At 37.0% G+C, this 26510-nt stretch overlaps 1 protein-coding gene across 6 annotated transcripts in view; it reads right to left on the bottom strand.

Annotated features, from left to right (window-relative positions):
- Nucleotides 1-26510, bottom strand: part of GRXCR1 (glutaredoxin and cysteine rich domain containing 1) — a 317659-nt gene that overhangs the window by 227400 nt on the left and 63749 nt on the right. For 2 of the 6 annotated variants that reach the window (XR_009400913.1, XR_009400918.1), the window contains 2 exons: nt 11111-11208; nt 6517-6924 (listed from right to left, as the gene is read on the bottom strand). The exons of the other annotated variants lie outside the window; for them this stretch is intronic. The gene's annotated coding sequence lies outside the window, so the exon portion shown is untranslated. Of the gene's footprint in view, nt 1-6516; nt 6925-11110; nt 11209-26510 lie in introns of those variants that run through there. 6 annotated transcript variants of the gene reach the window in all.

Genomic DNA, 26510 nt, shown 5'->3' with positions numbered 1-26510 from the left:
AAAAGAAAAAAATCACACAAGAACGGTGAGCAAAGTAGATTCCCAAAAATACCACAATAATCATGGTGACCATTATCTTTTGTGTATGGATATCATCTTACCCACCCTAAAAACTATATATAGATATAGATATAGATATAGATATAGATATTTATGTTTGAAAAATAAGTTTCCTTTAAAGAAATTAATCTGAATATAATACCATTTGTGTGAAGAGAAAATAAAGTCTCAGTTTCTTTTAAGAATAATTATGACTAATGACTTCTTCTAGGCTCTGCTGTTTTAATCATTTTGATTTTTATCTTTTTCTATGTTTGGCCAATGAAAGCTCTTTTCAAGTTAACTTCTGAGTCCTGTCAACACCACATCAGAACATTTCAAAGTGTACTTGGTTTCTGGCAACAAGAGTTTCTAGCCTAATCTTGAAATATCTCTTTCCAAGGCATAGAATTAGCTCCTAGAATATTTTTAGTTGATATTTTTAGTTAAGTTTTACCATTTCTCTACAATAGCCCTACTTAAAGTTTAACTCCTCACAAAACTGTAAGTGAACCTCTTTATGATTGATAGACCAAATAATTTCTATTTTTATTCAAATTTTATAATGATTTAATTTTTAAAAATCTGTTCATAAAAATTAAAGTCTAGGAGACAATGCTAATATTTTGAGTGATCTGCAATATCTGTATTGTTGTGATTTTATGCACATTTATTGAATCACTCGAAGCTTATTTCAGCCCAATGCTTCTAATTATTTTCAGGAAGTTTCATAATTTTTCTAATTTTTATAGGGCTATATTTCTAAGAGCTGCCATTGTCTTTAGTAAGTTTTATAATTACCTTTCATTCAACTATGAGAGAAAAATTTTAAAGTCAACTACTTGAAAAATGCTAAGAAATATACTTTATCCCTTCATACACAGAGACAAAAAAATGAAAAGCTTTGGTACGTCATTTTTTTAATTCCATAAGAAAAGCATTATATCTGTAAATAATAAGGCAAGTTAAAATTGGGAAACACTTTTCAGTCTTTGCTTATAGAGAAAATGAGATTTGTATGCAGAAAGACAAATTCATCAGCGAAGTTCAATATCTAAGCCCTCAAAGGAAAAGCATCTTTAGTAGATCTCTTCGGTAATATTTACATGGCCAAATGGTACCCTCTGGTGCAAGACCGATTGAAACTGACACTTGTAACTGTGTGATTGCTCCAATTGGAGAAAGGACCCCTAAGGGTAGAGTAGCAATGCTCAATTAAAAGTGCCTGAATATTATAGAAAATGATACTGATTATCTTGCCTCTGAACCTCAAATTAATTGTGCAAGATAATTGTCTACAATTTAAGTAAGACTGCCTCTATTATGTGATTTATCAGAACTATCTTGAACCTCTTGGCTACTTAATGTATGACTTTTCAAAAGTAATTGAGAAATGTGTTTCTTTTTCTGGCTGGAATTTAGTTAAGAGGTTTATGGACAATAACTTGCGATATAGCATCTAGACACATGAATATTTACAATCTTTGTTTAGCTTTGCCAAAACCAAGCTGCAATGAGAATCCAAATTCTTCACCAAACCATTAGGGGTTTTTACAGAATAAAAACAAAAAGTGATGTTAGCTGAATCTGAAATGATAATTTTTCCCAAACTGTTGCCACTAGGTCCTATATTCATTCCAGTGGAAAAGCCAAAGGGTGAAATTGTATCTGTATTAAAGGATAGGCTTTCCTAAGGTTGTTTTTATTCTAGTATCACCAGTCAATATATAATTAAATATTTTGTTAGAGTAAAAAATGTGATTTTTTCTCCCACAACAATATAGAAATCCCAACTAGGTTGTGTTGCATGTGCCAATTCCAATTGCTTGATACTAAGTAACTAGGACCATGTTGAGAAGGTCTCTGAAGAAGGATCTGTGGCTCAGTGAGGAATGGTCAGTCCAATATTGGCCAAGAATGGAGTACCAGATACATTTCTTTGCCATCTCCACTGTAAAAGAACTAGAGAGAATTTCTTAGGACATTGTCTCTACTTTTAAAAAGATTAATTTTTTGCCACATTTAAATTGACTCAGAACATCTGACACATTTTGGTTTCTATGAATAACTCTAAAGCTAAATTTTTATGGTATCCAACCACATGCCATTCAATTTAATAGCGAAAAAATATTTGAGTGCCTACCAAAAGCACATATGTTTGGCGCTGGGAATAAAACAGTGAAAAAAATAGAACAACTTTGCCCTCATTGGGCTCTCGAATTGTCAGGAAGGTAATAATTTTGATAACAATGGTCTAAATAAACATCTGTATCATGTTTTGCAATGTACTTTTAAACATTAAACCTTCTTCGAATTCCTTGGGAAAGCCCAATTTTTCCATGATGTATTTTTTCAATACATTGTGAAATTTGGTTTGCTAATAATTTTGTTCAGGAATTTTGCATCTTTATTTCACAAGGAAGATTGACTTTTAATCATCTATTATAAAAAAAATACTTGTTTTGTTTTAGCCTCATGATAATATTAGCCTCATTAAATTATTTGGGAAGTGTTACTTGTTCTGTTCTCTAGAGGGATTTCTATGGCTTTGGAATTATTTGTTTTTTGATGATGTGTTATAACTTGCCTTTGGACTTATCTAAATGTTTTGTCTTTTCTGTTTTGGTTTTCATTTTGGTTTTTTTAATAGGAAAGGGGCTAGATTTTTAAATACTGATCCAATGTCTTTAGATATTATTGGCCTATTAAAATTTTCTGGGCTTTATTTCTACTTCATTTGGTTTTGCTAAGTAAATTTTTGTGTATGAAATTGTCCATTAGAAGTAAGTTTTTAATAAAAGAGTGTTTATTCTTCCCAGTATTGTTATTTTATTCTGTATCTATCACTAAATTGGGCTTTTTTCCCTCACAACTTGAATCAATCTGGTCAATTTTTTTGGCTTTATACAAAAAGGCATAAAATTGTCAAAAAATGATAGGTCTTTTGTTGGTAAACTATTCCTTTAATATTAAAATTTTCAGATATTAAGATATATTTTTAATTATTTTGTGTTGAGACCCATAAAGAACCACCATTCTTTCCTTTTTATGAAATAAATACCCAACTCTTCTTCATGGCCAATAATAGCATGATATTTCCTTTTAAGAGTCTTTCTTTTTAAATTTTTACTCACAAGCCCTTAATTTCTCTTAAGGCAATCCTTTGACTTCTTTCTAGGGTCTCTACACATTTTTTTTTAATTTGAAACACTGAACTTAATACTAGATTCTAGAACTACCTGCTCGATGGTTTATCAAATAAAAGAACAATCTTAAGAACCCAAATACCCAGTATGTAATTTTATTTAATACTGGTCTAGAATAAGAACATCATGCCAAGTGGGTGAGTGGAGGAGAAGGTCTCCTATGCAGAGGAAACCTTTGCTCCAGATAAGCTTCCTCATCACCAGTTTTCTTATTAAAACCTCAGAGACTTGGGCACCTGGGTGGCTCAATGGGTTAAGGCCTCTGCCTTCAGCTCAGGTCATGATCCCGGGGTCCTGAGATCGAGCCCTGCATCGGGCTCTCTACTTCCCCATCTCTCTCTGCCTGCCTCTCTGCCTGCTTGTGATCTGTCAAATAAATAAATAAAATCTTTAAAAAAAAAAAAAAAAAAAAAACCTCAGAGACTGTGTCCTCTGGCTGTTTTCTTATCTGTCAGTACATATGTCTTCCAGTTTTCCACAACCCCCAAAACTCACAGCTTTTGCCCAGTCCATGAAGATTTCCTACGGGTTTGTATTGTAAAAACAATAAGGAAACTACCTGAGATAACTTTAACTAATTAGAAGGATTTTATATTTCCAGTAAATGTCTGAGCAAATGGACTCCAATGTCCATAACACCTGAAGAAAAATTACATCTACCAAGCCTTTGGCTCTCTCTTCCTTCTCCCTGTGGTTCTTTGATGCCATACCTCAGCAGGTGTTAGATGAAGTCATTTTGTTCCTAGGACTGGTGGTTCTGGTAAGGATGATAAGAATTTGTTATATCTTAGTTACCTACATATTTCTCTCTTGGAGGCAATAAAGGAACCCACAGTTCTTTGCACATGGAAATTTTAACATCCATTGAATGAACGAACTAATGATAAACAAGTGAAAGTTGGCAGTGAGCCCTTGGAATCACCAGGTCTAAGTTAAGTTTCTCTACATTTCAGAAAATACAGACATTTATTTGTTTCTTAGTTTTTAGTTCTCCATGGAAGTAAATTGCAATGACCTCAGTCATTCCAGACAAAGGATGACATTTTTCTTTTAAGGATAATTAACTCAAAAAAAAAAAAATAGTTCAGTTGGGAGAAGGGGGGTGGGCTTAGGACATTGGGGAGGGTATGTGCTATGGTGAGTGCTGTGAAGTGTGTAAACCTGGCGATTCACAGACCTGTATCCCTGGGGATAAAAATATATGTTTATAAAAAAAATTTTTTAAATGAAAAAAAAAAAGAAAAAAATAGTTCACAGAAGTAACCTAAAATATTAGGGAAATCGCTATTTTTTTTTATTATAGACTGTGATAATGCAAATCAGCAATAAAAATGAAGAACCAATATATGCTACAAAACAGATGCACCTTGAAATCATTACATAAGTGAAATTTATAAGAAATACCCAGAAGAGGCAAATCTACAGAGACAGAAATAGCTTAGTGAGTGCCAAAGTTGAGGGAGGAGAAAATACCACTAATGAGTATGAGGTTTGTTTTGGAGGCAATAAAATGCTCTACAATTAGGTAATCGTTGTACAATTCTGTGAATATCCTATAAAGCACTGAATTGTATACTTTAAATGGGTGAATGCATGGAATGTAAATTATATTTCAATGAAGCTGTTTTTAAAAAGTAAAGGTTAAGTGACTTACTCACAATTACATGTCTAGTTGGTGAAGCTAGAACTGTAATCCACATTTCTGAAATAACACAAATCTTTTCTCTCGCTTTGCTGTTGTCTTGCGTGTTGTTATGCCCTTATTTTCTGCCAATCTTCATTTCCTTTTTTTTTGTCATTCATGTGTTTATATTTAGTTCTCTTTCTTTGTTCTCATTTCTTAATTCCTCAAAAGCTCTTATGCTGTCCCTGTCCAACTGTTAAGTGGCCTACATTTTAATGATCACAGAGTAGCTTTACTTTTTTTATTTGGCTCTACTTCCAGGTGACTTCTGATACCATTACTTTATTTTTTCCACCAAAAGGACATATGGGACAAAGCACATGAAACTTGGTGGGTAAGAATTTGGAGAAGAAGGCTTTAGTAGGATATGAGTAGCAAGTGGGAAACCACTGAATAAAGAATGATTCTGTTGTTGGAATCTTATTACATTCATAGACACAAGAGACCTACGAGGGTTGTTTAACTCGATACTCTTACCCAGGAGATTGACTTACAGCTGGTGTGTGAGAAATGCCATTTTCCAGATGACTTCCTCTCCTGTTACAAAGTCTGGCTATGGCTTCCTGCAAAGTGCTGGATCTTCTCCATGTTCAAGTGTTTGAGACACTTATCTTATCTTTCCCCTCTGTGCTGGCTTTTTCCACTCATCTTTTTTTAATTTTAAGTGTCCTACTGTAGAAAGATTAATTCTTCTCTATTGAGTTTCATTCCTTTTTCAATATTTGTACAGACACTGTGATATACCTAACTGGGACAGAGGAAGTTGTTCATACTATACACGCTGGCGGGGGGGGGGGGGGGGGGGGGGGGGGGGGGGGGGGGGGGGGCCCCCCGGGCGGGGGGGGGGCCTGTGGGCGGGGCTCTGTGGGCAGCTGGCCCCCAGCGCTTCTCAGGGATGGGACTGAGGCCCAGGAGGCCGCAAGGCTGTTTACAGGGCGGGGTGCGTCCTCGTCAGTGGCCTGGCTCCTGCTTGCCCCCAGCCCGCGCACTCGCTCTCCCAGCCCCCCCGCCACAGGTGGGCTCCGCTTCCTGCCCCTTCTGGCATGGGGGGCAGACGCCAGGCAGCACTGGCACCTTCCCCGCGGTTGGCTCTCCCCCGGGGGCCCAGGGGCCAGCTCTGCACCTGCGCTGGGCTTGCTGCCCACCAGGCCGGGGGGTCCTCACAGTTTCTTAGGACAAGAAAGTCCTAAGATAATGCCCCCCCCTTTTTTTTTTCCTGCAGGATATGACTGGATTGCCTTAATAAAATTTATGAGGAAAAAATGGACATCTTGTTCACTATGGTCAAACACTAAGAATGTGATTAAATGTTATTAGCAGGTGACTTTTTTCTTTTCCAAATGAAGTTGTCCAATGTAAATTATCACTGGTTTTTAATTTGCAAATTAGATTGATTTTCATCCTTTGAAACATTCTCTGGTGGCTTTAAGCAACTTTTATATACTTACTCTCCATAGTTATCATTTCTTTCCATTTGTCCCAAATTATTTGGATAAATTTTGACATTTTTGTAGGAAAAATGTTAATATTGGCAAGTTCACACTGTCCAACTTAACACAGAGTCGTAGATATATAGTAGGACTTGCTTAAATCCACTGGGTGGTGATGGTGAGGTTCCAGGGGAAGGAAGGAAAGGCTAAATTGTGGAAAGTCCAGGAGAAACAAGGGAGAAGAAAGAAAATTGGTCTGGATACAGACATAGGAAAAGTAAAACACAAGCTAAAGACTTTATGCAACCCTGTTATGTTTCACATGGTTAAAAAGGAAGGGTTGTATGTAGCAGACAATGTTTGTTCTTTACCCAGGAGCCATTCTCTCCCTTTTTCCTTGCTAACAAAACCCATTTGTGTTTGGGCTGGCAATGTGCCCAGTTCCAAGAACTGGATTATGGCTAGTCTTACTGATCATGACTTTAATGTCTCCTCTTGACTCCTCCCTATTTGGGATGATGCCATGTCAAAGTGATGCTTAGAACTTCAGCAGGCGTCTTGCCACCTGACGCAAAAAAAGGAGAACAAAAATTAAATGTGCTGAGGAACAGAAAGGTGCAAAGAAAGTGGGTTTTTGATGACATCACAGAGCCTATGAACTAGATGTACTGCCTCTTCCAATATGCTTTGTAATGTGATAGAATAAAATGTCTCAAATTTTCAGTTGGGTATTTAATTGTAGACCTAGCAATCTAACTGAAACAGTAGCAAAGTACTTTCATACCATCAAGAACATATATGACAGATGTGAAGCATTATAAAAAATATTTAAGCCTTTGATCAGGCTTAGATTATATAAGACATTCTGAAGCTTAACTGCTCTACGTGGGAAAGGGAGTTTATTTTCTCTGACATGCCCCTCTGGACAGCAGACGTAAAAGACATAGTTAAGGATAAGCAACGGTATTTCTCCGGGTCCCCTCTGAGTCTTGAGGTACAATTCACAATAAGAACCATCCTATAAGAAAATAGTAGATGATTATTAAACTTTTAGAACTTGTCCTCAAATAGACAGGTTGTTACATTAGCTGATCTCATCTGATCATCTTTTTTTTATTATTTATATTTCTGGCTATTGCTACTCACAGCACAAAAGACAGACCTAAGTACCTCAAAGGAGAGGACACATTTCATATTTATAAACAGTCCTGGTTGCAGAGCAGTGCTGGAGCCTAGGAATGGAGAGCTGGGTTAAATGGCATCTCAGGCCTTCTGTCCATCCCCCAGTGGTACCCTTAGCCATATCCTATTGGTATGAAAATGTGCCAACACACCAAATTCAGTTTTCATACATCTGTCTTGTTGGTAGAAACTTGAATGGAATCACAAAGGATAATTGGATTGTCTAGATGAGGGGAGGGTGTTTACTAGTCCGTAGAACTGGGTGTACTAAGATTCCAAGGCAACAGAAACACAAGCAGTTGATTGTGGCAGGCAAGATGGAGCTACATGAGAGAGCAGTAGCAGATGGGAAGGAGGTAGGGGGCTTTCTGCCTATATTGAAAAACTGAGCCCCAAAGGAGACAGCCAGATCTTGGGGGATTTTAGGCAGGAGAGCAGAAGATCATTCTGGCAGCTTAAGACAGGATAAAGTGGAATGAAAGAAATCTGGAGGTAAGAAGAAAACAATTACAACCCAAAAAAAGATGACAGTGCCAAGGGATATGAATCAAGAAATATCAAGAGACAGACTGGAAAACTTAGCAATCACTTAAATGTAAAGGTAACAGCACCCGGGACAGTTTGAAGATAACTCACTTCTCAGAATCAACCGGGATGGAGAGTTATGACATCCTTTACACTACAGAGGGAAAAGGAGTTGGGTTTTGTGTGAAGGGAAAGAAGGATATAATAAATATGCTTTTTATTGTGTCAAGTGTGAGGCATTCGTGGTTGATTCAAGTAAAGTTCTCCAGCAGATCGGAGGTTCCCAGGCTTTCAGGTTTCACACGACTCCAAAATTTGCAAATAAATATGAGGGACCAGTTTAAGACTGTGAGTTCTTTCTTTTTCTAGGTCAGGGCATGTTTTCTTAAAAACTATCATCTACTTATATCTACATTTTATTCTTTTTCTTTTCTTTTTTTTTTTTTTAGATTTTATTTATTTGACAGACAGAGATCACAAGCAGGCAGAGAGGCAGGCGGGGTGGGGGGGAAGCAGGCTCCCTGCTGAGCAGAGAGCTGAATGTGGGGCTGGATCCCAGGACCCTGGGATCATGACCTGAGCCGAAGGCAGAGGCTTTAACCCACTGAGCCACCCAGGACCCCTATATTTTATTCTTATAAAAGGATTTTCAACACCAAAAATTAAGGCATGAATCATGACTTAAAAGGCAATTTATTAATTAAGGTAACTTGCCTTCAATTTAAAACTCAACTGAAGTCCTTTTTTTTTTTCCAGTTCTTCTTAGACTAATGTAATCCTCATCACTGATTTACAACAGACCACAAACAGCATTTAAAACCAGTGATATAGATTACAATACAGAGAGACTTGGAGCCCAATAGAGAACCTTTAATAAAGATGTGGAATCAGAAGCATATTATTTGAACCAGACAAATAGATCATCAAAAGTACTGTTTATTTGGCACTTTCTATGTGCCAAGCACTATGATAAAGTCTTTACATATATCTCATTTCAAAATCTCAACCACTAGAGGAGGTAAGAGAGGGTAGTTCATTTTTACCACTGAAGACATTGAGACTACAGATATTAAGTTACCCCGAATCACAAAGCAGGAAGTGGCAGAGCTAATATTCAAGATTTCTCTAACTCTGAGCTCTGTGCTTTTAAGTGAGATGGCATACAGCCACCCTGGAAAAAACATACAGAATAAGAAAGAGCATCACAGAGATGGAACTTAGGAATACGGATACTTTAAATGTTTCAGGAAAACACCACCACCACCCCCAAGCCTAGAAGAGGAAAATAAATAGGGCCATGTAAAGCAAAGGAGAGAGGAATTTCCAAAAGAACTGTATTATCAAAAGTGAAGGGTACAAAGAGGTACAAACTTCCAGTTATAAAATAAGTCAGTCACAAAGATGAAAAGTACAGCACAGAGAACATAGTCAATAATATTGTAATTGCTTTTTTCTGGTGATAGATGGTAATGACAGCTACTATGGTGATCATTTTCTTATGAATATAATTGTTGAATCACTATGTTGTACACCTGAAACTAGTATAATATTGTATATCACCTACACTTAAGTTTAAAGAAAATTCTAAATGTCACAGAGAAGGCATAAACATGCATAAAAAAGTTTATTTATATAAATCCAGGGGAAAATGATACATGGCACCAACTTCTAATGAAAGCCCATTAATAATACTCCTCAGTCCTGCAGATCCTTGCACGTGCTCAGCAGTTACTCAATTAGTAGGATCATGAGCTTACTCTAGAACCTATGTATCTAACCCCTTTTGCAAACCTAAAACCTCCCTGAGAGGCTTAAACCTGAATCATCTGAGCTATTAGATGAGGTATCATTTGGACTCCTCACCCTAATACTAAAACAAATTTTTCAGGATCAAATCAAATCATATTCAAATCTATACAACAATATCTATGTTGCAATCTATACCTCTAACTAGAAACAGGTTTTTAAATATAATTTATAATTCAGGAACTCTATATAGTGAGTATTATGTTTGCCACAATCCTACAGCCTATGTTATACAATTCCAATTATAAAAGATCTAACTCGCACAAAGATTTGAAATGTGATTTCACTTTACTTTCACCGGGAGGCATTGGTGCATTGATATCATGGCTTGAAATAATTAAGCCAATGCTTTGTATAAGATTAAGACAATCACTCTTACTAAGTCCTAACACAGATTTCAATCATGAATTCGCCTCCGTGTGTACGCATCATAAATAACCTCTTATCTCCAAATTCTTTCTTTTTGCTTGCTCTGGGAGAATGGATCTGGGCCCCTTAAGTATTTTCCACGGTATATTACACAGGGTCAGACTTTGTCCATAGAGGGTGCCAGAGAGACACTATAGAAGTAAAGGGCTTTGCTCCCTGGATCTGAGGCACTCACTGGGCAGCCTCCTGCAGGGTGTAGAGCTTCTCCAGAGCCAGTCTCCGGAAGTACAAAGACGGCAGCCGTGGAGTGCCCATCACCACCCTCAGGCAGATTGGTAGCATTGCTTCACATGAGACACTTCCTCAACAACTTTTCCCAGAGCCCTTGAGGACAGAATTCCAGCCAGTTCCTGAAGGGAGATTTCCAGTAAATTTCCCCATGGTACCAACACAGGGACTTCTCTGACATCCAGTCAGGGCTGTGCCTTTTCCCATAGGCTTCAGATCTCAGCTGTGGAGGAGGAAGGCAGAGTGGGGCCTATTCCTTGGACTCTCTATCTCAGCCCTGGATAGTAACTGCCCTTCTGTCTGTTATATCCTATTCATTCATGTTCTCTTCCTGCTAAGAAAACCTCCATTGCTCCAATGTTGGTCCTGCTGTAGTTAATAATTCTTTATATAAAACTTCCCTTTTCAAGCTTCTGTGAGAAATGTCTCCCTTAATTTGACCCAGACTAATAAATGTTTTTTAACACCTGCCTTTATTAAAATAATTAAACAAATAAACTAAACAAATAGCAGTAACTCACTATAAACTTTGAAGATGATAACATCACAACTTTTAAATAAATAAAAGATTCACATTATACCTTTTGCAAGAAACCTTAACTTGGCTAGTTCACCATGAGTCCCAAGATGGAGCTAGACACCTTCCTGAAGAGTTTTCCTTAACCTTCACATCGGCTCTCTGTGAAAGGGGGGAAGTAGAAATACAACTGAAAAACCCTGGAAAGACAGTTGAAAATGAATCCTGTGCTAGAAGCCTGTGTCTCTCATTGTTATAAACTCTCACAAAGAATCAAAGAAGTATTATTATTTTGATTTTATCTAAGGGGGAATTGAGACCTAGAGAGGTTAAATTACTCACCCAAGATCATGCGTCTAGTATGGAGATGTGATCAAAGCCAAGTATGCCTGATTCCAAACTCCCTACAGCTCACCTCACAGAGCTTCCCAAGATGGACTTCCGCTTTTCTGTAAGGGGCCCCCTTCTCTCCACTGCAGACATAGGGGACTGCTCATTTGGACTGAACGATTAGTTTGTGTTCTCATCATCTTTGCCCTTAGAACAGCTGCTACTGCCCTCTGACGTCTCAGAAGAAAAAGAAAGCAAGAAACAAACTACCTAGCATTCAACTACCATTGGGATCAATCTCTCCCCCCATCAAAAAAAAAAATGTTTTCATGTGTATTTCTCCTCAAAAAGAAATATTTTCTGCAATATAAGAAAAGGAGCAAAACTGGACCCTGCCTTTTCTATTTCAAGTCAAAATAGTAGTTATTTGGACTGCACTCATATAATTAAACTTTAGCCCTAGAAGAATTGGCTTATATTATACTAAAATTGCACATATTCAAGTGCTGAGAGGAAAAATAAAACCCCTGCTAACCCTAAAAATTCTATACCTGGAAAATAAAAATCTTTGAGATATAAAGGCAAATTAAGACATTCTCAGATGATGGGAAACTAAGGGAATCTGTACCTCTAAGGGGAGAAGACCTAACCTTAAAGAATACATCCAGGACATTCTCCAGACAGAAAGTAAATGGCTTCAGAAAGGAAGAAATAACAATGCAATAGGTTTTATAAAAGGCGGGGAATATAACAGATTAGAGTTCTCCTGAGTTTTTTCATCATGGTTGATGGCTGAGGCAAAAATATAATTCCAATTAATGCGGTGCTCGGTGTGTGTAGAGAAAACAAGGTTTTCAAGTGGGGAGAGCTAAGGGATCTAAATGGAAGTGGTATTTCCACAACTCACTTACAGTGTCAAAATGTTCCCAGCAGATTGTTATCCCAGTTACATACGCTCCTCATAAAACTAAAGCAACTCCGAAGAAAACAATACATCTAAAAGGTTCAGCAAGATGAGAACCATTCTTATCACAAGTTAATGTTCACTAGAGAGAATCTACTTCAGAAAAAGCATTTGACAGCCAGATGGACAGGATGACTCAGTCCACTGACCCTCTGTCTTCAGCTTCTCTAGTACTTGAATAAAGTAGCCAGGAATTAGACTAGCCCTAGTGGAAGAAACAGACCCATGCACGGTCCACTGGGCATGCTTTCACCAAAATGATCTCACTATTGTCACTACTGAATGCCTAACTTGCTAGCACTTAGAGAACAACAGTGAGTGCTCAGATGCTATTATCTTTCAGTAAGTCCAACAAGACACGGATACCCTGGAAAGAATAATGCTCTATCCTGTCTGTGTTTGATCCACTCACTATTCCAGATCTGGCTTTGCCTTTCTGGTCACACTTCCAAGCCAGCACCACTACCAAGGGCTTAAAGAATGTCTAATTAACTGTCATGTATAATTGCATAATCTTACCATGAACTTACACACCCACTGTACAGCCAAGGAGAAGTCACAGTGGTTTTGTGACAACAACACCCATTGTTCCTACCATGTATTGTGCCATCTAAGCTGCCAACACAGTAAAAGGCTGAAATGGATGTTTAACTGTGTAGCTAAAGTATCAGCTTGAAGAGAACACCTTGAAAGGATAGGACCCTATCTTTTACAATTCAGCATGCACCTTAATTCAATAGCCATTCGATAGTGCTAGGTCTGTAACAGTAGAATGAATGGTCTGGCTAGGAAGGGATAGAGATAGAAGGAGTCCCACTCATTATCACCCCCCAGGAACCCACTCAGGGAAACATCAATACTGTCCCCACAGTTTTAAGCTCTGTATAATCCTTCCACCAAGGACACAGCAAGAATCCCACTCATCTTAGAGTGAACACTTTGGGATCCTTATGCCAGGAGATAAGCAAGTGAAGAAAACAATTACTCTACTGACAGTGATAATCGACCATGATAATCAGGAGGAACCATAACCTCTGTGATAGATTAAGGTAAGGAGGACTATGCCGAACACTCAGGTAAGCCATGTGACTTTCATTCCCAGCTATAATTAATTGTATATGGGAAAGCACAGCAACCATTACCCAGTAAAGGCAGAGAAGACCCAAACCCTTCAGATTAAGGATGAGGACTCAGCATTGCACCAGGCACACTGCACAGAGTGGCAGAAGTCCTAATCACTGGGGAGAGGAATTTAGAGTTGGTAGTGGAGGCAGGAAGTGGTTCATATTAGTTATGACCTCAGGGCAAACTGCAGGAGCAGCAGCAGGCAGAGTTCCTCCAGGAACCCCTTATGAGCTTTTCCAATCAGAATTTTGGAGACGCTGCGCCATGACCTATGGGTATGTGAGCTCAAAGGATAAACTGTAAAGAATGTTATTGGTAAACCACTGTCACTATGTAAACTGGGGGGTCAACTCTTCCCCAGCAACTATATTAGCTGATAACACAGCTACTCCTATCTCAGGAGACTTGCCCTCACACAAATAGAACAGCCTTGCCTAGGAGTCTATGACCACCCAGCCCTCCCAAAGGAAGACCATTGCCAGTGACTGAGTCCCATGGGGTAGGAGAGACTTTCTTGCACAACTTGTCACCCACAGCTTTCTGTGGGAACAAACAAGCTAGTTTCTACCTGAGCCCACATTCTGGATCAGTATCTTTGTATTTTTTTTCCCTGTGTTATCCTATTTTCCTCAAATCTCTTCACCTGAAAGTATGTTTTATTTTGTTTTGTTTTTTATAAACCACTTGAACAAGAAGTCCTATCCCATGTCTTGCTTCTAAAAACTCAAGCTAAGACACTTGTGAGTCTTACAACCTTGCTCTGCTACATATGCCTTGGGAAACTGGAGAGATTTCCATCGAATTTGACACTTGAAAACAAATTGTTAAATTTAAGTCTGAATGTAACACAAACTCCATTATAACTGGATACATTTCATATCACTTAAGTTAGGACACCGGAGTTTATAGTAAATGTAATAAAACACTAATAATTCAAAAGAATCAGTAAGCTTCCTATTTCTGCTTTGATGCTGTATTTCCAAAATCTTCATGACTCTAAAGGCAGGAAACATGTAATTGCACAAAGAGCTTAACTTTTAAATTAGTTGGTTTGTATGCCAAGAAAATTGCAACAGCAGTCATCTACAATTGAAGAAAGACTTTTGAAATAATTTTCACATAAAATTTATTCTGCTTATTTTAAATCATTATTCAGGTTATTTTCTCAGAAGTCCAATTAAAAACAAAAACATATTGCAAAACAAAGTCAGAAATCAGCATTTACCATAGAGGGAAATATTTCTAGAAATGATATATAATACAATGGGTGCAAAAAATATTAAATTGAGGAGAAAACAAAAATTAAAACACCACAGAGAATTTAAAATCTTAATTGGTAAACATAATAGTAGGAAACCTGGTGGGTTCAACTCTTCTCCAGGCAAAACACAGAGCAAGTGTATTATTTTTTAAGTCTGTTTCTCATAGACTTTAAGACTAGATATTTATAATCTAGGTGACCAAAATAAAATTATGAAAAAAAAATGCTCCATCACTACTGAGGAAATGTTATTAAAATTCATTATTTATCTTTCATAAATTTAGTATTTTTCAAATTTCATCTTCCATTAGAAGGAGTTTCCAATATTTTGATAGACTATGGTGATTACCTCTTAAATTAGCATGAATCTTACCACAGAGTTTTGGTACAGAACATGGTGGTACCATAATTATTGAAATAATGATTTCTTTTCAAGTTCTTTATCCTGTTTTCCAAGGCCCTTCTAAGATTTGGCCCTAAGCCACCTTGATAAACTCATCTCTGACAATCCCTACATGGGCCCCATTGATCAACAAAACTGGGAAGTTCACTCTTCTCCAACAAGTCCCTTCTTTCTCTGAATTTATTTCTTTACTGCAACGGAATAATTTCATCATTAGGCTCTGAAAGAACCTGCTTGGGTTCAAGTTCCTCAGCATTGTTTTGAAGAAAACCCCAGACATCAGTATCAACTGATCCATAAATGCTTCATTACATATCTTTAAGTCTGAGAGCCATTCTCTTTTCAAACATAGCCATGATGTCATTTATCATCACACCTAAAATATTAACAATAATTCCTTAATATCATCAATGAAACAGTGTTCAAATGTCTCTGATTCTCCTACACATTTTTTTAAGTTTAGATTTTCTTTTTTTTTTAATTTTTTTATAAACATATAATATATTTTTATCCCCCGGGGTACAGGTTTGGAATCACCAGGTTTACACACTTCACAGCACTCACATAGCACATACCCTCCCCAATGTCCATAACCCCACCCCCCTTCCCCCAACCCCCCTCCCCCCAGCAACCCTCAGTTTGTTTTGTGAGATTAAGAGTCACTTATGGTTTGTCTCCCTCCCAATCCCATCTTGTTTCATTTATTCTTCTCCTACCCCCTTAATCCCCCATGTTGCATCACCACTTCCTCATATCAGGGAGATCATATGATAGTTGTCTTTCTCCGCTTGACTTATTTCGCTAAGCATGATACCCTCTAGTTCCATCCACGTCATCGCAAATAGCAAGATTTCATTTCTTTTGATGGCTGCATAGTATTCCATTGTGTATATATACCTACACATTTTAAAGTATTTCATTTGAATCAGGATTCAAATAAGAATCACACATGGCACTTGACTCTGTGTTTCTTATAATTCTCAAGAATTACCCAGGGATTGGAAGAATAAATACTGCTGAAATGTCTATACTACCCAAAGTGATCTACACATTTAATGCAATCCCTATCAAAATACCAACATCATTTTTCACAGAACTAGGAAAAACAACCCTAAAATTTATATGGAACCACAAAAGACCTGAATAGTCAAAGCAATCTCGAAAAAGAAAAACAAAACTGGAGGTAATGCAGTTCCAGACCTGAAGGTATATTACAAAGCTCCAGTAATCAAAACAGCATGGTACAGGCATAAAAATAGACACATAGATCAATAGAACAGAGCAGAAAACCCAGAAGTTAACCTACAACTATATGGTTAATTAACCTTCAACAAAGGAGGAAAGAATACACAATGGGGAAAAGATGGTCTCTTCAACAAGTTGTATTAGAAAACATGCAAAGGAATAAAATTTATACCATACACAAAAATAAACTCAAAATAGATTAAAGACCTAAATGTGAGACCTGAAACTAAGAAAATCTTAGAAAAGAGAAAAGGCTATACTTCTTCTGACATGGGCCACGGTAACATTTTTCTAGATATGTTTCCTGTGGTAAGGGAAATAAGAGCAAAAATAAACCAGGAAATAAAAAATAAATTGGGGCTACATCAAAATAAAAACTTTCTGCACAGCAAAGGAAACAATCAAAATAAAAGGCAACCTACAGAATGGGAGAAGACATTTGTCAATGACATATCTGATAAAGGGTTAGTATCCAAAATATATAAAGAACTTATAAATCTCAACACCCAAAAAACAAATAATCCAATTTAAAAATGGCCAAAAGACATGAACAGATATTTCTCCAAAGAAGACATACAGATGGCCAAAAGACGCATGAAAAGATGCTGATCAGTCATCATCAGGGAACAGCAACTTAAAGCTACAATGAGATAGTACCTCACACCAGTCAAAATGGCTAAAACCAAAAACACAAGAAACAGGGGCACCCAGTGGCTCAGTCAGTTAAGCAGCTGACTCTTAGTTTTGGTTCAGGTCATGACCTCAGGGTTCTGGGATCAAGCCCTGTGTGGGGCTCCATACTCAGCTCGGAGTCCGCTTAAGGATTCTCCCTCCTCCTTTTCTCTCTGCCCCTCCCCACGCTCAGGCATGCTCTCTCTCTTTCAAATAAATAAATCTTTAAAAGAAAAAAAAAAGGCCACATGATACAATAAATGTTGGCAAGAATGTGGAGAAAAACGAACCATTGTGCATTATTGGTAGGAATGCAAACTGGTACAGCCACTGTGGAAAACAGTATGGAGGTTCCTCAAAACCTTGAAAATAGAGCTACCCTACAGTCTAGTAATTGCATTACTGGGTAATTATTCAAAAAATACAAAAACACTAATTCACAGGGATACAGGTACCACTATGTTTATTGCAGTATTATTTACAATATCCAAATTATGGAAGCAGGCAAGTGTCTATCAGAGGAAGAATGGATAAAGGAGATGTGGTGTATATATATACCACATCTTCATATATATATATGTATATATGTATATGTATGTATACACACACACACACATACAAAGGAATATCACTCATTCATAAAAAAGAATGAAATCTTGCCATTTGCAACAACATGGAAGGAGCTAGAGGGTATTATCTAAGTGAAACATGTCAGTAAGAAAAAGAAAAATACCATATGATTTCAATCTTCTGTGGAATTTAAGAAACAAATGAGCAAAGGAAAAAGAGAGAGAGAGACAGAAACAGAGAAACAGATCCTTAATTATCGAGAACAAACTATGGTTATGAGAGGGAAGGCGGGTGGGGGGTAGGTGAAATAGGTGATGGGGTTTAAAGAGAATGCTTACCATGAGAAGCACTGTGTAATGTACAGAATTGTTGAGTCACTACACTGTACCCCTGAAACTAATAGAACACTGTATGTTAACTATGCTGGAATTAAAATGAAAAACTTAATTTAAAAAAAAATGTATAATCTGAGTAAAAGTTGAGCATTTAAACTAAGAGCAGGATAAAAATGCAGCTGGCCCTTAGGTATGATTGGACACAGGGGCTAGAATGCCATAAAATTTCTTACTCGATCTTTTGCCTCTCTTTACTGTTAAGATGTGTGTTTCTTTGCCTCCTATTTCTCTTGGGATTGCTCCTTCTGTCCCCCATTCCACAGACTGCCTCATTTGATAGGGTGCCAAGAGTTATAAAGGTTTACCTATCACAGCTTCTTTCTCCCTGGAGAGATTATGCCATCACTTTCTCCCGGATTACCAAATTCTAGGAATGGAACTCATTGGCCAACTTGGCCAAGAGCTGAAGTCAACTTGTAACATGGCCCCTTCAGAGGCACCATGTAAAATGGCAGAAGGAACACTGTGACAATTAAAAGATATAACTAGCTCCCACAGATATCCACTGCAGTATCCGGGCACAAGGACCTAATACCTATGAGACTACGGGTAAATTGCTCAAGCACTCTGATACTGAACTTCCACATATGTAAAATATGGACAACATTGTTCCTATTTTCCATCTAAGGTTTCTGGAGAAACAACAGAATGAAGATTCTGATAACACTTAATAAACTAAAAAGCAAGATAAATACAAAAAGAAGGATCATGGTGATGATGATATAATACCCCAACATCACAAGAGATTCCTCTTCTTCTGTATAATTCTTTATGGGTCATATAAATAGTACCACATAATAAACTATGGGATTCTCTTGTCATTCATATGTAAACGTCTTGTCTGTTTCCCCAGCCACATGGTACATGCTATGAGAAGACCTGTAATCTTAAGTAGGGACTGCAAACTGGTGACCCACAGATGTGCTTTGTCTTAAAAGCCCTTGACCATCACACTTTCTCTAGAACACACAGTCAAGCCACCTCTATTAACTTACTTGTCTCTTCAAACCTGTCTGGCCACTGAAGTCATTTGAATGTGTGACCCCCCAAAACAAGAAAGAGCACAGACCATAGAGAAGGAAAACCATTAGTCTAAATGTTGGTGGCAGTAATTTTTTTTTTTAAATGCTCTCTGGTTAACAAAACAATTGGTAGTCCATTATGGTCAGGGATTTTTTTTTCCTTCTTCAAAGTATATATATCTGGCTATCCACTGAAGTGTTAGCAGTGATTGTGGCTTGGAAATAAGATCTTTTTTTCTACTGAAATAGTAGGATCTTTTTTTTCCCAAAAGTTCTACTATTTTTATAAGAGCAAAAAATTAAAAGTTATTATTTAGGAAGTGAATGAGTAAACTTGGGCTAGCAACTCATGTTCTATAGCTTGGCTCTCAGCCATCTTTGTATTGATTTCCCTGGTTCTCATTCCACTCTGTCCTAGGCTATTTGAAAAGCTGCAGCTAAAACCCATCCTCTGTTTTGACCATTTTCTGCCCAGTCATTTTATGCTTCAGCAAAATTCTTACTTTCTTCCTTAATGGACCTCTGGGAATGGAAGAACAACTTCAATAAAAAGTACAGTGAATTAAATGATGGGACCAAGCCATTAACAAAACTCTAAGCCTGTCCTAGATTCTTAGAACATATTATATTAGCATAGCTCCTCTAGCTTTTAATATATTCTGATGCATATTATTTAACAAACAGGTGTTTCCTTTTCTCAAACGCCTTTTCTGGATCAATTTAAATAGTCACCTTTTTTGTCGATTAATATGGTGAATTCTCTTGACATATTTTCTTATATTGAAACTCCGATGCATTCCTGGGATGAACTTGATCTGAGCAATGAATTATTGTTTAAGAAGCAAATGTTTCATTTCAACTAATATTTAATTTAGAATACTAAACCATGCATCCACAAGTGAAACTGGTTTATCATTTTTTTATTGCCTTTATCTGACATTGGAATCAAGATTGCACTAATCTCATTAAATAAGCATATAGCGCTTCTTTTCTGGGAAAAAATTAGTAGAAATTTTCCTTGAAAATTTGGTAGAAATTCTGCGTGAAACAGACCAAGGGCTATAAAGTTTAGATGGCAGGGAGGTCTTTTTTGACCATTTAAAGTCTCCAGTGCTTTTGACCTATTCAATTTTCCTAGTTTGGGCATTTTTTATTTTTCCAAATAGTTTATGACTAAGATCTCATTAAGTTATCAAGTATATTCTGACATAGTTACTCATAATATTCTTTATTTAAAATCTATTATATCTGCAACTATTTTTCTTTTTCATTGCAGTTTCTGTTTTTGTTTGTTTGTTTTGTTTGTTTCTTTTTACTTTTTCTTGCTTGGTTTCCTGAAGACCTTTAGTTTTGTTGACATTTTTAATATTTGTAATTCTTTATTTTAAAAATTTCTTTTTTATTGTCATTCATTCTTCTTCCTTGTTTCTTTGTCTGGTTTCTTTGTATTTGCTCTGCTACATTTTCAACATTTTCAAACTTTTGTGTCCTGGTAAATTTATTTGAAACTATACACTTCTGGAAAGGACCATGCTAGCCATGTCTTATAAACAGCAACTTGTGAGATTTTATCGTTAAGTCCTAGAACTTCACAATTCCCCTCTTGGTCCCCTTTTCACTCCAGGATTATTTATTAATGTAAAACCTGACATTTAGGGTTACATAAACTATGCTTCTCTCTTTTTTAAAAATTTCTAGCATTAATTGGTTATGGTCAGAGGACATAGCCTATATGATATTGATTCTTTGGAATTTAAGACTGCCTTTATGGTCTAGTAAATTTTCCATGTAAGGAACACACACACACATACAGACTCATATATATATATATATATATATATATATATATATATATATAGTTCAAGCTTCTTTATTATATTACTTTTTTGTCTCTGTTAATGTTTGTCTGATTTATTTATCAGTTTCTGAGGAAAGTATGTTAAAATCTCTTGCAACATATATTAGTAAGTCTATTTCCCTCTACCACTATGCCATTTCAGCTTTGTATCCTTTGAGGCTATCTTGTTAAAGCATGCGTAGTCATGCTCCTTATATCTCCTGGCTCTATTATTTTACCAGTATATATCACCATCACCCTTTTTCCTATATAGCATTTTTTGCTTTGATGTATCAAATATTAACACTTTAATATTAAGAGTCAGATATTAAGATGGCCACTCTCGTTTGGTTTGCAGTGGCCAATATGAGTTTGTATCCTTTTATTTTCAAATCTCCTGTTTCCTTTTACCTGAACTGAATCTAAACAGTGCACTGTTGATTTTTTGTGTTTTATTTTTTAAAATATCCTCTAAGCTTCAATCTTTTAACTGGTGAGATGAGCAATTTATATTTATTAAAATTATTATATTGGGACTTTCTCATATTTTCCAGAGATTGTACTTTCCCCAAGTATCTTTTTCTCCTTTCCTTCAGATTTCTATTCTTTCTCTATCGCCTTTTAGAATTTTCTCTCTGTATTAATAGAGTTAACTTTTGATATCATGTGTCTAAAGCATGGGTTTTTCATCTATTCTGTATGGCAACTTTGAGTCCTTTTAATCTGAAATCTTACATCTTTCTTCAATGTTGAAATATTTATAATTATTTTGCCCTCTCTGTTCCTTCTGCCTCTTCTGGGATATCCTGTTATCCAAATATGGGGACTCCTAGTTCTATTCTCTAGATTCTTTTCCTTCATTGTTTACTCCCCTTCTGAAAGATTTCCTGAGCCCAGTCTTCTCAGGCTCACAAAGTCTTTCTTTGGCTCTGGTTATCCCACTATTTATTGCATCTAATGAGTTCTTTATATAACTCTTTTTCATTTCTAATATTCCTACTTGGTTCTTTTTGGTTTTGTCATTGTTAATTTGTGTTACTAACATACTCCTGTGGTAGGCTGAATGTTGGCTCTCCTAATGATGTCCATATCCCAGTCCCTAGAACCTGTGACTATATTCTCTTACAAGGTGTATTAATTTCCTCAGGCTTCCATAACAAAGTAGCACAACCTGGGTGGCTTAAAACAACGGAAAAGTATTTTCTCACAGTTCTGGAGGCTAGATATCTAAAATCAAGGTGCTGGTAGGGCATGTTCCCTCCGCAGGCTCAAGGAGAGAGTCTGTCCCACATCTTTCTTTTAGTTTCTGGTGTTGCCTGTGATCCTTGAAATTCTTTGGCTTCAAGACACATCATTCTAATTTACCTATGTGATCAAGTGGCATTCCCCCTGTGTGTCTGTGTCTATATTAAAATTTCCTTCATCTTACAAGGACATTGGTCACAGGATTAAGGCTGACTCTAATCCAGTATGACCTCATCTTAACTTGATCATATCTGAAAAGATCCTACTTTCAAATAAAGTCATCCTCACAGGTAGTGGGGGTTAGGGTCAGAACATCTGGGTAGAGGACACTATTCCATGGCCAAAGGAAGTTTGCAGGTGTGGTTGTCTTAAATATCTTGACATGGGGATATTACATTGTCTTGGATTACCCAGAAATCACAAGATTTCTCATATATATGAAGGAAGTAGGAGGTTAGAGAAGAGAGAAGATGCTTCCCTGCTAGCTTTGAAAATGGAGAGAAGAAGGAACCTAAGTCCACGGAATGTAAGTGGCCTCCAGAAACTGGGAAAAAAAGCAATAGCTTCTCCTTTCATTCCTCTAGAAGGAACTATCCCTGCTGACACCTCCATTTTTAACCCCATAAGACTCATTCTGATTCTGACCTGTGGTATTTTCGAGAGAATAAATACATGCTGTTTTCAGTCACAAAGATCACTGGCATTTTACTTGCAATTCAATTGCTATTACAGCAGCAATGGGAAACAAATACCACCCCCTGATCTCTGTGAAGATCTGGAGTGTGCCTAGTGTGCTTCTTTTAAATTCTTGACTTATTTGTCCCCATACTTCTAATTTGTGTGGTGAATAATGTTTCATGATCTATCATTCATGAACTCTGGGAAGCTAGTTATTATCATTATTGTGGGGGAGGGGGCTTGTATATTCCTGGGACTATCAGCTAGTCTGTCTGCTAACATGTACTGTCTGCTAACATGTACTGGCTCTAGTCCCCAATCTGTGTCGCTCTAGGTGACTTAAAAAAAAAAAAAAAAAGAGCAGGGGAGTTCAACCACAGGGACAGCCTGAATACCACAGACTCACTGACTAGTCTCTGAAGAGATCCTCTCTTCAGAGACTGGCCTTGCAACTCTTACAACGAAGTGAAATTGGGGAGAGGAAGTCTTATTGTGATCCACCTGTCCTGAGGTTTGAAAGGGGAAGACGTAGGGGAATAAAACCAGAAAGGCATGGTCATTCCACACCTGCTTGATTCATCTCTTTGGCCCAGCAGTGCGTGATAGGAACTGTTACGGGACACTCCTGATAGCTACTCCAGGAGGCCTGTGTTGTTGCTGCAGATTTTCAGTAGCTGTGGAGCGGGTAATGAATGCCCAGAGCCCTGTAAGACGCAAAAGCAGGTCTGAAGTGCCTTCCCGCAGTCTATCTTCCCCTTGCTGCTTGGTCACCCTTAGCCTAAACCTTTTGTATCCATATTGGTTTTCTCCATTTTTTTTCTGGAAATTCCTTAAATACAAGCTTCCTTCTTCTTTAGATTCATCAAAGCGGATGCTGACATTAAAAAAAAAAAAAAAAAAAAAAAAAAAAACAGTACTTCATGCGAGGTTTCGATTTTGTCAGCTTTCTTTTCTATGTCCTGCAAAACAGAATCAAAAATAATAATAATAATAATAATAATGCTACTCATCTCTCTGTAAGTATGAGGGCAGCAGTGAAACTGGAGGTGTAAGACAATACTGGAAGAATCGGGGCTGTATATGGACAGGCAAAGCTCTTCACTCAGAAATCAACTTGACCCAGATAATTCAGGAGGCACAATTGTGTGGACCTCCTCATTCTGGAACCAGTTCTCTTTTGAAATAAGTTTTCTGTGTGATAAAGAATGTTGTTTTCATGAGCTCGCGCTGTTGGTTCTCTTGCATGATGTCTTTATAAGGAGATCTCCTGTGAACCAATTTCTTCCAGAGGTACAGAGCCAGAATCCTGCCCACTCAGCTCCTACACTTGCACATGTTACTCGAAAATGCCTTTTCCTTTTGACTATCTTGTTTGTATTCCGTGAGCACCGCTCCATCCAAATCACTTTTAGGGATTCAACCTACCCATAAGGAGGAGTAAAAATGAAAAACTCCTCACAAAAGAATAGTTGGGGATGGAAAAGTAATTTGAATTGATGTATACCAACCTTTTCTTTAGACAATTTAGCCTAGGGAATGATTCTTACACTATTAAAGAGGAATTGTTAGAAATCTTTTTTTTTTTTTTCTTTAAATTATAGTTTGGTAGAGTATTTATTACTCCATTGCTACAAAACTAAGAAGGATAATTATACATACATTTGTACACAGGCCAAAATAATGAGACTCCCAAGAATTAATAAAAGAATGAGAGTGAACCAAACCATACATATATATGAATTAGAACCAATGAGCCCAAAATTTAATAAGAGGCATAATATTCTCAAAGAAATAAAGGAGAAAAATATATATTAATCATCTAAGATTTACTTCATGTCCTCCTTTATTGCTACCAAACATAACTTGTACCAAACATTACTATACACATGCTGGTTCAGTATTCTTTTTGTTTTTTTTTTTGAGGTATGATTGATGAGCAAAAAGCTGTACATCTTTGATACATACAATTTGATGAGTTTGGTGATAGGTATACACCCATGAAGCCATTCTCACAGTCCATTCCATAAATATATCCACCACCACCAAAAGTTCCTTCCCACCTTCTTTATTTGTGTGTGTGCAATAATACCTTAATATAAGATCTGCCATTCTTAGAAAATTTTTAAGTTCACCGCAGTATTGTTATAAAGCTACAATAATTGAAACAGTATGGTACTGACATAAAAACAGACATAAAGACCAATGAAACAGAATAGAGAGCCCCAAAATAAACCCTCTCATGTATGGTCAACTGATCTTAAACAAAGATGCCAAGAATACATAATGAGGAATGAACAGTCTTTTCAGGAGACGGTGTTGGGGAAACTGAATATCCACATGCAAAAGAATTTAATCGGACCATTATCTTATACCACACACAAAAATCAACTCCAAATGGGGTAAACACTTAAACATAAGACCTGAAATTGTAAAACTCCTAGGAGAAAACATAGAGAAAGTCTTCTTGACATTGGCCCTGACAATGATTTCTTGGATTAACACCAAAAGCATAGGCAGCAAAAGCAAAAATAGAAAAAATGGGATTACATGAAACTAAAAAGCTTTTGGAAAGGAAAGGAAAAAATCAAGTCATAAGACAATCTATGGAATGGGAGAAAATATTTGCAAACCATGTATCTGATAAAGGGTTAATATCCAAAATATGCAAGGCCCTCCTACAATTCAGTAACAAAAAAACCAAATAACTCAATTAAAAAATGGGCAAAGGATCTGAATAGAAATCTCCAAAGAAAAATACAAATGGCCAACAGGTAGATGCAAAGGTGCACAACATCACTCTCATCAAGCAAGTACAAATCAAAAGTACAATGAGATTTCAGCTCAATATTCTTATTAAAACATTGTAAATGAGGGCTATAGTGTTACCACCTGTGCTTATGATAACCAGATTCCACTGTCCCTTGAAAGCCAAGCCCAGGGGGAGTCAAGATGGTGGAAGAGTAGGGGGCCTTGTTTCATCTGGTCCCTTGAATTTGGCTAGATAACCATCAAATCATTCTGAACACCTATAAATTCAAACCTGAGGTATAAGAAAGCCAACCCCATAAAAGCAAAAAGTGCCATTTCCCAACCAAAGGGAAGCAGGAAGGAAAGCAGTGAGGGGCTCTAGAGTCAGCCTGCCTTATTTTCTTTAGGCTTTCTCAAGATACACATTATGTCCTTCCACGTGTTGAATAATAAGTAATTTTGAGCACACACGAGCACTGCATAAGCATGGAACTGTTCTTTCCCTTCCAACTAGAGGTCATGATCTATGTGTCTCATTAGTGAAGCAGCAGAAAAAGAGCTGAAAACCTGGTTCCAAACATTCCAGCTCAGCTGTGGAATTTTAAACAAGTGATTTAGCTTCTCCGTAAAATGGGGATAGTAATTCTTCACCATAAACATTTCTCAAGACTGTTTTAAGGATCAATTTAGAACACATAAATGTGCAAAGAGCCCAAGATCTATCAAGGAATTTTGTGTAGTTCTATAAATAGAATATATAGTACAAAGTGGAAAGTATAACATTCCAGCTATTAAATAGTGAAGAAATGTTAGAGCATCATTTCTTCACACCCTAATAAAAAAATGAATCTAGGCAATACTCAACAAGGGCTACTGACATCACACAAAAAAGAGAGACAAACAGACATTATCTATGATGTATTCCTAAAGGTGGTGTAAAAAAGAACCTAAATCAGATTAAAGCATTAA

The sequence above is a fragment of the Mustela nigripes genome, chromosome 1 (assembly GCF_022355385.1).
Source record: "Mustela nigripes isolate SB6536 chromosome 1, MUSNIG.SB6536, whole genome shotgun sequence".
In the NCBI taxonomy this organism is placed as follows: Eukaryota; Metazoa; Chordata; class Mammalia; order Carnivora; family Mustelidae; genus Mustela; species Mustela nigripes.
The sequence above is the reverse complement of the archived record's forward strand: the minus strand, read 5'-3'. Positions and strand labels throughout refer to the sequence as shown.